The sequence below is a fragment of the Bombyx mori genome, chromosome 20 (genome assembly GCF_030269925.1).
Source record: "Bombyx mori chromosome 20, ASM3026992v2".
In the NCBI taxonomy this organism is placed as follows: Eukaryota; Metazoa; Arthropoda; class Insecta; order Lepidoptera; family Bombycidae; genus Bombyx; species Bombyx mori.
In genome coordinates, this window is record NC_085126.1 from 11720512 (window position 1) to 11732662 (window position 12151).

The following is a 12151-nucleotide window of genomic DNA, read 5'->3' on the forward strand; positions in this document are numbered from 1 at the left end:
ATGTCGTTCTTTTTAGTTGACTCCCTCCTTACCCTCATTTCTAGTACTGGAAAAATACTATGAACTCGCTTGAGATGGTAATACAGCGCTGGCTGTCTCAAATGCACGAAAGTCTTTATTCAAGTTATATTGAAACTTCGACCTCATGTCTCAAGGTGACTCATTTACATTGAGACTCTATGGTTTCGGTTTCCGGATGACATTTCAACAACGGCTTTCACCAATTAGACAGTCTAGGACTCTAGGAGTGTTCATGGTCTGAATTTTACCAAACATTTTGCCTTTTCTATACATATACCTATAAAATACTATAAATGAATTGCTGTTCGTTAGTCTCGCTAAAACTCGAAAACGACTGGACCGATTTGGCTAATTTTGGTCTTGAATTATTTGTGGAAGTCCAGAGAAGGTTTAAAGGGTAGATAAATATGAAAATGCTCGGAATTAAATAAAAATATTAATTTTGTTTTCCCTTTGACGTGTACCCCGTCGGACGGACATTCCTTTTGTTTGTTTTAAGTTTATTATATACAAAAGCTTAGGTCTTTTATTTATCGATTGAGGCACTACGAAGTCTGCCGGGTCAGCTAGTTTCTTTTAAAATACAATCACTCTAGACGCTTCGATACAGTATCGTGCATGAAGCATCCGATCCCGGGGGGACATATCGGTTTCCCGTTACCATAGCAACGCTCTACGTGACCCAACACAGGAAATCAATAAATGAAACCCAGTATTTGACATGCGCGAAGCCAGGAACCGCGCATGGAGACTAGACTATGTCCTAGCTTTTGAAGTAGCGGGCGGGTGAAACTGTATTCCCAGTTTTAACTGTCCTTAACAATGGTTACCAATGATTCTGGAGATTGATATCGAATCCCGCAGGCGGGTACCAATTTTTCTAATGAAATACGTACTTAACAGACGTGTAATAAAAAAATCAAAACCCGCGCAATGATGATTTGCGTAATGACCACCCTGTCTATTTCCGGTGTGAAGCAGTAATGCGTTTCGGTTTGAAGGGCGGAGCGGCCGTAGTTAAAAGAACCTTAAAACTCGTGCCGGTATTTACGTTGTAGATATCTATGGGCTCCGGTAGCCACTAGGAACATCAGGGGGACCGAGAGGTCGTCCACCCGTCTACTGCGGGTCACGTCACGGCGGCTTAGCTCTGCCCCGGGCATTGCTGACGTCTTTGCTCGTCTGTCTAAAAAGGCAATTTTAAAAATCACTGGTGGTAGGACCTCTTGTGAGTCCGCACGGGTAGGTACCACCGCCCTGCCTATTTCTGCCGTGAAGCAGTAATGCGTTTCGGTTTGAAGGGTGGGGTAGCCGTTGTAACTATACTGAGACCTTAGAACTTATATCTCAAGGTGGGTAGTGCATTTACGTTGTAGATGTCTATGGGCTCCAGTAACCACTTAATACCAGGTGGGCTGTGAGCTCGTCCACCCATCTAAGCAATAAAAAAAAAGTAAATAATATATAATAATATTAAATGCAGTGGTTTCGTTTTCATGGCAAACATTTAAAGTACCTATTTATATTCAAAAAGCTGAAGCCTATTGTTGGATTTGAGCTCCAATACTCTCTCTCTCTTCAGAGCTATTTATCCCAGATGGTGGTGGTTTAGCTTTCCTTACTTTATTCCTCCACTTCGCTCTTTCTTCGAAATCCTCGTCAGCAACATCACATTCCCTTTTGTCCTTCAAAACTACATCTTTCCACTTTTTATCCATATATTATTATGTAACTTAAGAGCAATTTTTCCTTGAACATTATACGTCGCGGTACTTATCGATTTGTGGTACGGAGTTAACCTTTTCACTGATATAATCAGCTTGTGTGTATGTAGGAGGGTAGTGAAGGTTTTCTACTAAATTAAAAGGACAACTACCTGTTGTTTCCGTTTATGAAATGTACTGTAAATACAGGACAGAATTTACATATAGTAAAAATATCGAAGCTATTAATATAATACTTAAGTTATTATCAGTGAAGTTACGAATTGCTATGGCATGTGTTCTAGCCACGGGAATTGGTCAGTGTCGGACTGTCCTTATGGAAGAATTATAAGAATTACTAGAATTGTGCATTGTCAAATTATGTATTCAGTAGTTTAAATTTTTTTGTTTCAATTTTAATTTATTCTTATAATTGTACGGGTTTTAAAATCAAATTTCTATTCATTCCATTTTGAATTTGATTGCGCCTTTCCATCCATTTTGAATGCGCGCTTACTAAATGGCGCTAAGACATTGTTTGTTTTTTACCTATGCTGATAACCTTGAGAGGGTATTTCAGCTTCATCTTAACGTGTAAGCAATAAAAAAAAAAAGGTGAGCCCACGGGGCTCAAACCGGGAGTGTTGCTAGCACTGGCCAAAGCAAGAGCAGTGCTTCGTAGAATCTACCATCGGATCGGAAACGCGAACCACTGAGAAGGTCCGCCGAGAAACTCAGTGGGTTGTCTATGAGTTAATTTACTCGTCCAACCCTTCGTCAGCGACGGGTTCGGCGAGGACGGTGACTGGATGGCATTGGTTGCACACGGGTTAATTCCCTTTTGCGGTCAAACTAAACATTGATTAAGTAGTGTGCTTAATCAGTTGTCGTGGACCCGCCATAGCAACTCTCCAGCCCTAGTATTGATCACACCGGCTGCGGCGTACACAGAGACTATTTACTACATTATATAATTTAGCTTTATTTAACTGAATGCGACAGTTTTATATGGCAAACTGTCTTAAACACGTAACGTCTATGAGTTTTAGATTCATTGTCTTGCTGCTGGCGGAGCGTATAAAACACTGTGTGTTTTTATGAGTTTACTTCATCTTTAGTCTAAACATATACTTAATTTTGGTATTACGAAACACACATTTTTACAGAATACAATCGTTATGAATGTGCAATACTCTTTTGTTGCATAGACGTGTTAACGAATTCATCGTCGGCAAGCGCTGGTGTTAATTGGCTGTAGAAGCCCATGGACATGATGACGTGACATGACAAAGAATTACATTTTAAAACAGTCCCGTTCTTTACATCTGGATGGATGCTGGAATACCAGCACGAATACCAATGAGGCAATCTTAGTACGCCAGAGACCACTGTTGTTCCTTCTCCAGTGATTTTCCTCATCTTTTACTTAAGAGATACACTGGTGTAATTCATCACTGCTTATGTAAAAGATGGCGATGCTCTCTGCAGCTCAAGCATATGGTATTAATGACCTCATGTCCTTGTGAACGGTGACGGTACTTAAACAAAATGAATGCAATGCAGTGAGTTAATTAAAGAACAAAAATTAATATGATTGGTCTTATCGCCTCTCAGCGTGTTCACGAACAATTAAACTGAAATCGATGTGGACCATTGCTTCTGTTGCATCGACTAATAAACATGCTATGTGTTCGGGAATTACAGAATTTAAATAATATAAATTGGGATAAAAATTTAAAGCGTATATTTTAACGTGTCACGCAGTGCTCAGTTTGCGCGGTAAAAAAAAACCACAGACTATATTCAGGCGCCTAAACACTATGTGATTTTATGCGACCAACGTCACGTAACAAACCCCTCCCTAGACGAAGGGAGCCCGTTCTGGAAGTAGGGTATATTGTAAAAATGATATCTGGTAATTTTAGGAATTAACGAGAAATTATAGTTCGGTAAGGTAAGCAGAAGAAGAAAGAGTCAAAGACAGAAGTCCAATACGCTGTTTGGGCCAGATACGCTCCACTCTTGACTCTTCAGTCCACGATGCCATTGCTGAGGATAGGCAGGACTGCCGCCGGATAATACAGGAGAAATTTATCAAACGTGACCAGAACCCTCAGCAGTGAGGATTGTTGACGCAAGGAGGAGGATAGTTTGGCGGGTTGTAAAGGTAATAAGTCTTTGTAAGGTAAACATATCGACGCTTGAAAGGCAAACGTGACTAAGCGACAATAACTGATTTGTACATAAATGATAGGCAATAACCATATTCAGTGCGCAAAAAATATATATTTCTAGGTCTATTAAAATCATTTCAATCCTACAGCTAGATTCGTTAAAATATAATTTTTTTCAGGTATTTCTCATGTATATTTTATATTAATTTCAACTTCAAATTAGTCTACTGTAAAGTTTACGCATTGTCGCTTAGTCACTTTTGCCTTTCAAGCGTCGATATGGAAGCTGCTGACGTAAATATTATGCTTCAAAAATATGTTAAAATAATCTCAATACATCGTGTCTCGAGCATTGTCTCCGCGTAATAACGCATGGTTCCGCTCGCTACAGTTGCTTATACTCTTGTACTATTGTTATATTAAAAGCATAAATTTTAATATGCTTGATAATCGTGACATTCGCTTCGGTCTATTGGCTAGCCGAGAAGACAGTTTCTTTTCATCAATAAATGTTAATGTGGCTCTGAGAGTACCTACATACACAGAGAAGCATTCGCGTAAAAATATGATCGAACATTTTTTTATTTTACTAATATTTGTCACAGAGTTTATGTAGGTAATTAAAATATAATTGAATTGCTTATGCTATAATTGAATTGGAATGCTCTGCCGGATACAGTGAGAAGTGCTCCAACTCTAAACTGTTTTAAAAGAATGGTGAGGGAACACTACTTATCTGCTTAGTGCTGTTTATTTGCATCAATATTTATCACTTCCATACTGTTGATTTATTATGTGTATGTAAGTATATTAGTATGTATTGTATGTAAGTATGTATATTGGTATATAAATCAGTAAGCTATATATTTCATATTATATGTAAGCAGTATATACCTGTTTATTGTATGCATACATTTTCTATAATAATGTATTGTCTTTAGTACACCGTAACATACCTACTATATTTTTATATTTTCCTAATTTTCTGTAATTTAAACGGTCGTCTGGAAGAGATCGCTTTTAGCGATAAGACCACCTAATGTACAAATGTATCTGCTTTTTGACTGTTTTTTGAATGTAAATTGTGTTTTGGTGTGCAATAAAGTGTATTCTCTTTGTCTCTCTCTCTCTCGCTCTCTCTCTTTCTAAAATATAGAAATTCATGTGATACGCTCACCTACACAAAACATCCTATGATACCCGGCGAACCTACCCAAGTATATATAAGATGAGCGAGCTGCTTAACTATGAACAGAATTAGTGATTTATAATATTCAACTGTAATAATTTGACAAATTCTTATATTTGGGTGCGATTGCGATTTGGGAATTTACTCAGAATCAATTGAACCTAATTTTATAAGAGGTACGCCAAATAAAATAAAAAATTGCGACTGGTTCTAAAGCGATGCTGAAGACACCGTGAAAAGTAGGGAAATTGGGGTAATTTTGTCACAGCCGAATATAATAGGGGTGAGGGAAGCTTCTCGATTATGTTGGCTCGGTCACCTCTGTGGCTTGGAAGAAGGTCAAGCCATAAACATTAGTTTCTTCCGAACAAATGTCCGGTCGGAGGGCTAAGATAGTGCTAGCTGAAGCTGAATTTAGAAAAGATCTTGCAGCCCTTCGATACTAAGAGAGAGTGAAATTTGCAGAGAGGAAAGGATTCTACTGTCGGAGGCCAAGAGATTTAAAGAATATTGGCGAAAATTTCTAACAAAACAAACCGAAAGACACGGCCCCAAAGCTTGACGCAGTTACGTAATGAAACAATAAATAAAGTTTGCCATAATGTTTGCCATAATGTTACTGGCTGGGTCGCTACATAGGTATAACAGACTTCACAAACGGAGAGTGTAGCGTTCAATGCATTGGAAGTGAAGCTGGTTTAAAAAAAAAAAAATTTCGTGGTCTTCTTTTAAAAGCACAAGCCTTCACACTTTAATTGACATGTGTAACAAAACGAAAAATTAACAATAATATTTGCAATATTTTGCAATCTTCTGATGAATGAACAACGGTTTTATAGGGATTTACCTTGAATTTCAAAAATAAAGTTCAATGCTCTTCCTAGTTGTAAGTTAAATACTACTTTGTACTAAGTAGTTATTTAAATACTATGATAGTCGATATATGAACGTGGTATCTTATATCAGGTTGGGAAGCACCCTTGGGCCCGCGGTCAGCTCCCAACATCAGCGGATTGTCAAGACCAACATACCCGGCGCGCCCCCTAGATACACAAACATCATGTATGAGGTTCGGTCACCTGAAAAAAAAAGGTTCGAAAGCGGCGCACAAGCTCTGTGAATTCCAGTAAGCATCGTCAAATGGATCATGAACTAGTACTAGTCAATGTAATAATGTAATTAAATATAAATAACTCTCAAGTCATACCTCAGAGTGTATATTTTGAGGACAATAAATAAATGAGTAAAATAAAATTAAAATCTTTTATTTCGGGACATCATAGTCTCATAGTGTGTTAATATCACAAATAACTTATGAAATATGTTAGTATTTAAGTAAATCTAAGTTATCAACAATACTTCGACATCTCAACTACAGAGTAATAGCCCGTTTTAGTATCTAAGGTAAAAGCTCCTAATACGGCGGTAGTCAAAATCGCTTCCTATTACGGTGGTATTTCTATTTTCGAGATTTATTCTTGTTTTATTCAGTTTAAGCTCACCAAAACGGAATCTATTTATTCTAAATCTATCACTTAATAACTTAACTGACGTTTTCAAGTGTAGCATATAAACAAAACTACAAGATCTATCAGTTTGTATCACGGCATCAACGTGAGAGGAGTTTCCATACAAACGCGGAACAAAAAAATAAGTACACTAATATTTAGAAATTAAGTTTTTTGTATTAATAAGTCGTTCAACTTTGTTAATGTGTTATTTATAGCATTTTCCTACTATTATACTTACTTTTTAAATAGCTTGTTTCATATATGTAACTAATTTTTTACTCAAAAAATAAGAAACAAAATACCGCCGTAATACGGTACGAATTTTATAGATTAATCCTAATACGGTGGTATAACTCCGAAATAGGGAATATACTGGGCATATTTAATTGTTTATAACTTTCAATTTATTAAGTTATTGAATTAGTTTCAAGTTTAGTTGGAATAATTATTAATCTTGTAAATTAGAAACCATATTCTGCGGTATGTATTATTCATTAAAAATCTAGTTAAATATGAAAACTGTCGAGTGCAAAATGTTGGTTTCTTAGAAGGGGTAAAAATAGGAAGGTGTATTTTAATTAATCACAAATCATTTATTTTGTATAACTGTTAACTTGAGTTTTACACATCTGGGCCAAAAAACTGTTATCGTTTGATTAAGTATTTACTTTCTTTGTTTATCGAAATTTTGATGGGTCAGAATTAGGATTAAAAAAATACGAGTAGTTTTCCTATTACGGTGGTAGTTATTTCCAGGTAACTCTGTGTTAGGTTCTATGATCTTCTATTACGGTCATATTCATAGAACATAAAATTACAAGTTTTAGGATTCCATAGAAATAATAGAAAGGTTATTTATTTATACTTATTTTACACAAAAAGATAATACAATAAAAACAGATGTAAGGAATGTCTAAATACTATTTACAAAGGCGAGCTTAACTCTTCATGAGTTTTCTTCCAGCAAACCCTTTTCAGAGAGAAATACGATGTATAAGAGGGGAATAGTGTACAAGTGAAAGGTTATTAAAATATATTAAATACAGTGGATTTCATTAATAACGACCTCGGTTATAGCGACGTCAAACTTACGTCCCTTGAATGTAAAGCATACTTTCGTAAGAAATTCATTCGGTAAGAGCGACTTTGGATACTATAGCGTCAATTTCGGGTATAGCGATTTGTTTTTATGAACCATTTATGACAGATTCCCAGAAATCCCGTACGGATATTTCTATTGAGTCGGTAAAGGCACAAAGACTCATTCATAAAACTATTAAACTTTCTTATCTTTTGTTTACATTCACAGATGGTCAAGCAAATGCTCTGTTTCTTTGTTCCTAAGCAGTCCTCAATAAATTTACCATTAAGTAATTCTATTTTGTTCATCTTAAATATGTATAGCTCTATTCAGACAGCAGTGGCAGCGGCCGCCGCATCAGCCACCGAACAGTTTTATCCTTTCAAGCGATACTGCTCTATAAAACAATGTAGATAAAGTTTAAAATTCTTTCAAAGCTGAAAGTGCTCTTCGCACCTTTTTTTCTCCTACCAATGCTGATAGCCTTGACAGGCTATTTCAGCTTCCCCTTGATGTGTAGACGATCTCATGGGGCTCAAACCGGGAGTGTTGCTAACACTGACCCTACGAAGAGCAGTGCTTCGAAGAATCTACCACTGGATCGGAAACGCGACCAACTGAGAAGATCCGGTGAGAAACTCAGTGGGCTGCGTCTATAGGTTGATTTCTTCTTCGAGTTCTTCATCGCAAGCGACGGGTTCGGCGAGGACGGTAACCGGTGCTTGAGGTACCTAAAAGCACCGTTAATGGATCGGGAAGATCCCTAATGACGTGCTTAGGGCGACGTCGACTGTTTACCATTCGGTCCACAAGATCGGGTAGGCCTTCGCATCGCTGCCGGCCGTTGCCACCGATGTCTGAATTGAGCCGAAAACTTCACTTACCTTAAGTTTACCATTAAGTTTAAGTCTAAAAAACCTTAGTTACTCCTTATATCATCAGCTATCTATTAGTGAAAGTCTCATCAGAATCGGTCCAGTCTTTCCAGAGATTAGCCGGAACAAACAGACAGACAGACAAAAATTGTAAAAAATGTTATTTTGGTGTATGTACCGTATATATATTTATATGCATGTGGTAAAAAGCGGTTATTTCAATATTATAAACAGACACTCAAATTTTATTTATGTGTATACATTCGAAATTCCCTAGAATTCTCATGTTAAAATACAATCGAAAACACTTTTAAACGCGGTAAAAATGTACTCTCCTTTCCGAGCCAACCTGTGTGAATGCACTACATTTGTATTATAAATTTCATTAAAAGTGGTCAATTAATGCAAAACTTACAATTTAAGTTCTTCACATTTATATTATTTACTTAATAAATATTATATGTTCGGAACATAATAAATATAATTTCTGACCCTCTGTATTAGGAACCGTCTACCGCAGTAATAGGCTCTGACCTCAATCATACCTCCGTATTAGGGAAAATCAACCCGGCTATTTAAAACATTTTTTAAAATAAGTAATTTCTAGAAAAGAAACATAGACTCAACAGTAATACGAAATTTAAATTCCATTTTTGACGATGAAAATTTTTTCCACCTTTAAAAATACTTACAAATGCTTATTTTTCTTTCTTACTTTCAAATTTTGCGAAATACCTCCGTAATAGGTGCTTTTACCTTAGCTGAAGTAAACAGAAATAAGATGGAACCAAACTGCTCATTTCCAATTGAACGCTTCCCTTAAACACAACCATCTGAGTTTCTCGCCGGATCTTCTTAGCGCTTTCGATCGGGCGGTAGATTCTGCAAAGCACTGCTCCTACTAATGCCTGTGTTAGCAAACTCTTTCAGGTTGAGCCCCGTGAGCTTACCACCATTCAAAACGGAGCTGGAATCGCCCCTTAGGCTACCAGCAAAATGGTAGTAAAAAAAGAACGCGTATTCATTACGTGACGCTATTTGGGGCCAAAATAAACGATGAATCTTACTGGTGGTAGGACCTCTTGTGAGTCCGCGCGGGTGGGTACCACCACCCTGCCTATTTTTGCCGTGAAGCAGTAATGCGTTTCGATTATGAAAAGTGGGGGCAGCCGTTGTAACTATACTGAGACCTTAGAACTTATATTTCAAGGTGGGTGGCGCATTTACGTTATAGATGTCTATGGGCTCCAGTAACCACTTAACACCAGGTGGGCTGTGAGCTCGTCCACCCATCTAAGCAATAAAAAAAAAACTTAGATCTCATAAGGATCTCTAACGAATGAATGACGTCATGCATTGCTATTGGTACCTATTTTAATATGTTAGAATTGAATTTATTGAGTGATTTACAACACAAATAAATCAATAACTCCTAGTTCACGAAAGTATTGATTGAACGGTTATTAATAATAATTTTAAGCTAGTGTCTTGATTATTTTCTTCCATTTCATTAGCTTTTTTTCGGGTAGCAACATAAACAATGGCTGTCTCATTTGTGGCTTTTTTGAAATATTACCTTAATAGATTACGTACCTATCGAGTGTTTACGAAAAGTTCATAGATGGCAGAGAGTTAAAACGTTCTTTTTTTAAGGAAGGAAGGATTGCTGCCCCAATAGGCCTTTCCAGTTCCACCAAGACATCTGGGCGAGTACGGCCTCAGCCAGGAGGGTTGGGATTTGTTAACAGCTACCCCAACGCCTTCGAAGGAGACCTAACGGCTCAGGGAAGCTTCTTCACGAATCCATCTATTGCCGGATCAAAACCGCGACCCACTGAGATACTCAGCCGGCTGGTGCGTTTGGAGAAACTTTGTAATTCACGCTCATAGCCTGCGGTAGTTCAATTCACGAATTATATTAGTTACGCTCCACTTTTTAATAGCGCAGTAATGTATTCCGAACTTATAGCATTATGGTAATATCCATTTTTATACGTACCTATATTTTCTTTTAATCTCATTTTTCGTAGAACCAACTTATGTAAATATTGTTGGTGAGTCATTTCACAGAATTAATGCCCCGCATAAAAGTACCGTATTTCAAGTGATTTAATTAAATCAACACCTTTTATTTTACTGGTATAATGTTTGAAATGTTTTACTATTAATTGGAATGTGAGCTCGTTTTGTTTACTTCATTTTTATTTTATTTTATTTATTTATTAGGCACACAATACACATTACAAACTAAGAAGATACTTACACTATTAATAACAAGTAAAAAATCTGGTTAATTAATAAAAGGTATTGCTGACGTTACAAACGTTCTCGCCGTAACTGGTCGTATGGTGTCTTGTGAGTCCGCACGGGTAGGAACCACCATCCTGCCTATATCTGCCGTGAAGCAGTAATGCGTTTCGGTTTGAAGGGTGAGGTAGTCGAAGTCTACGTGCTCGGTTAACCAGTTAGCACTAGGTGAGCCGTGATCTCGTCCATACATCACAGAAATAACAAAAAGTCGCATACGGTTCAGCTTTAGCGTACGATTTTTAATCCTGCATTATACTAGGACTTTTTAGCAATGCTTTTGCTCGACACGTCTTTAGTGGTTAACGGAACCCAGAGACACGACATTCGCTACCTCAACCCTTGAGGTCGAAGTCTCAAATGCGCTCTATAGCGGTCGGTTAACTGTCACACATAACAAAGAAAACTTTCATGTTCGCAAGTTAATTTCTTCGCCCCGATAAACAAAATTATACAAGTTTATTATCAAAGCTATTACAACAACCCCCACAACAATCTCCCCTTATATAATTTGGACGTAGGCACGGGTACGGTAAGTCAGGGGGGCCACAATTTGTGTTTTCGTGTTACACGAAACCACGGAACTCAGATCTCGTTTCCGGACTGTGCACAAATAAGCAAATATTATAACGGAACGAAATTTCCGAACGTGCGATACCGCCCTCGCCGCGCCGCCTTACCCCCCGCTGAGACAGAGCTCTCTGAGCGCAAAAAAAACACGCCCTCAGCATAGATTATACACTTAATATATTTGAGAGCCCTCAGCGCGCGCGACGACGACCAGTAAAATATTGCGAGTCGCGAGTCTTAGTTTAACTGTATGATTCTCAACTCATTTTGTATTTTAATTTAATTATTGTGTCGCTTTTATAGTAAAACCTCATAACAAATCAGTGCAAGCATTATTTCTATATCATCTTCGCCAACAGCCCGAAACAACGAACTCACAAAAACTCACAAAAGCCCCGTCAGTCGGACTTGTAGTGTTAGAATATGTATGTATTTATTGTGTTAATGTATTTGCTTTTTTTCCGTAACTAAATAAATGATTCTGCGAGTAAAGCTTTTTGGTATAGTTTTAAATTTTCATAATAAACTCAAAAATCTTTACGTATTAGCGGATAGTCCAAGGCTATTTCAACTACGCGCGGACGAGGAGGGGAGCTCAAATCAAATCAAATCAAATCAAATCAAAAAATTTTTATTCAACATAAATGAAAGTACATCCTTGTTGAACGTCAAAAGAACTACCGCCAATTCACAAGAACTAGCCTCCGCCCTGAGAAGAAT

At 37.4% G+C, this 12151-nt stretch overlaps 1 protein-coding gene and 1 long non-coding RNA gene across 2 annotated transcripts in view; one reads left to right on the forward strand and one right to left on the reverse strand.

Moving 5' to 3' along the window:
* The window catches only part of LOC101738439 (mitochondrial S-adenosylmethionine carrier protein), a 213747-nt gene that overhangs the window by 172865 nt on the left and 28731 nt on the right, over positions 1-12151 (reverse strand). The window lies entirely within an intron of this gene.
* Positions 4251-6244, forward strand: LOC134200819 (uncharacterized). The gene is made up of 2 exons (XR_009975878.1): positions 4251-4615; positions 6054-6244. It is a non-coding gene; the product is annotated as an uncharacterized LOC134200819 (long non-coding RNA).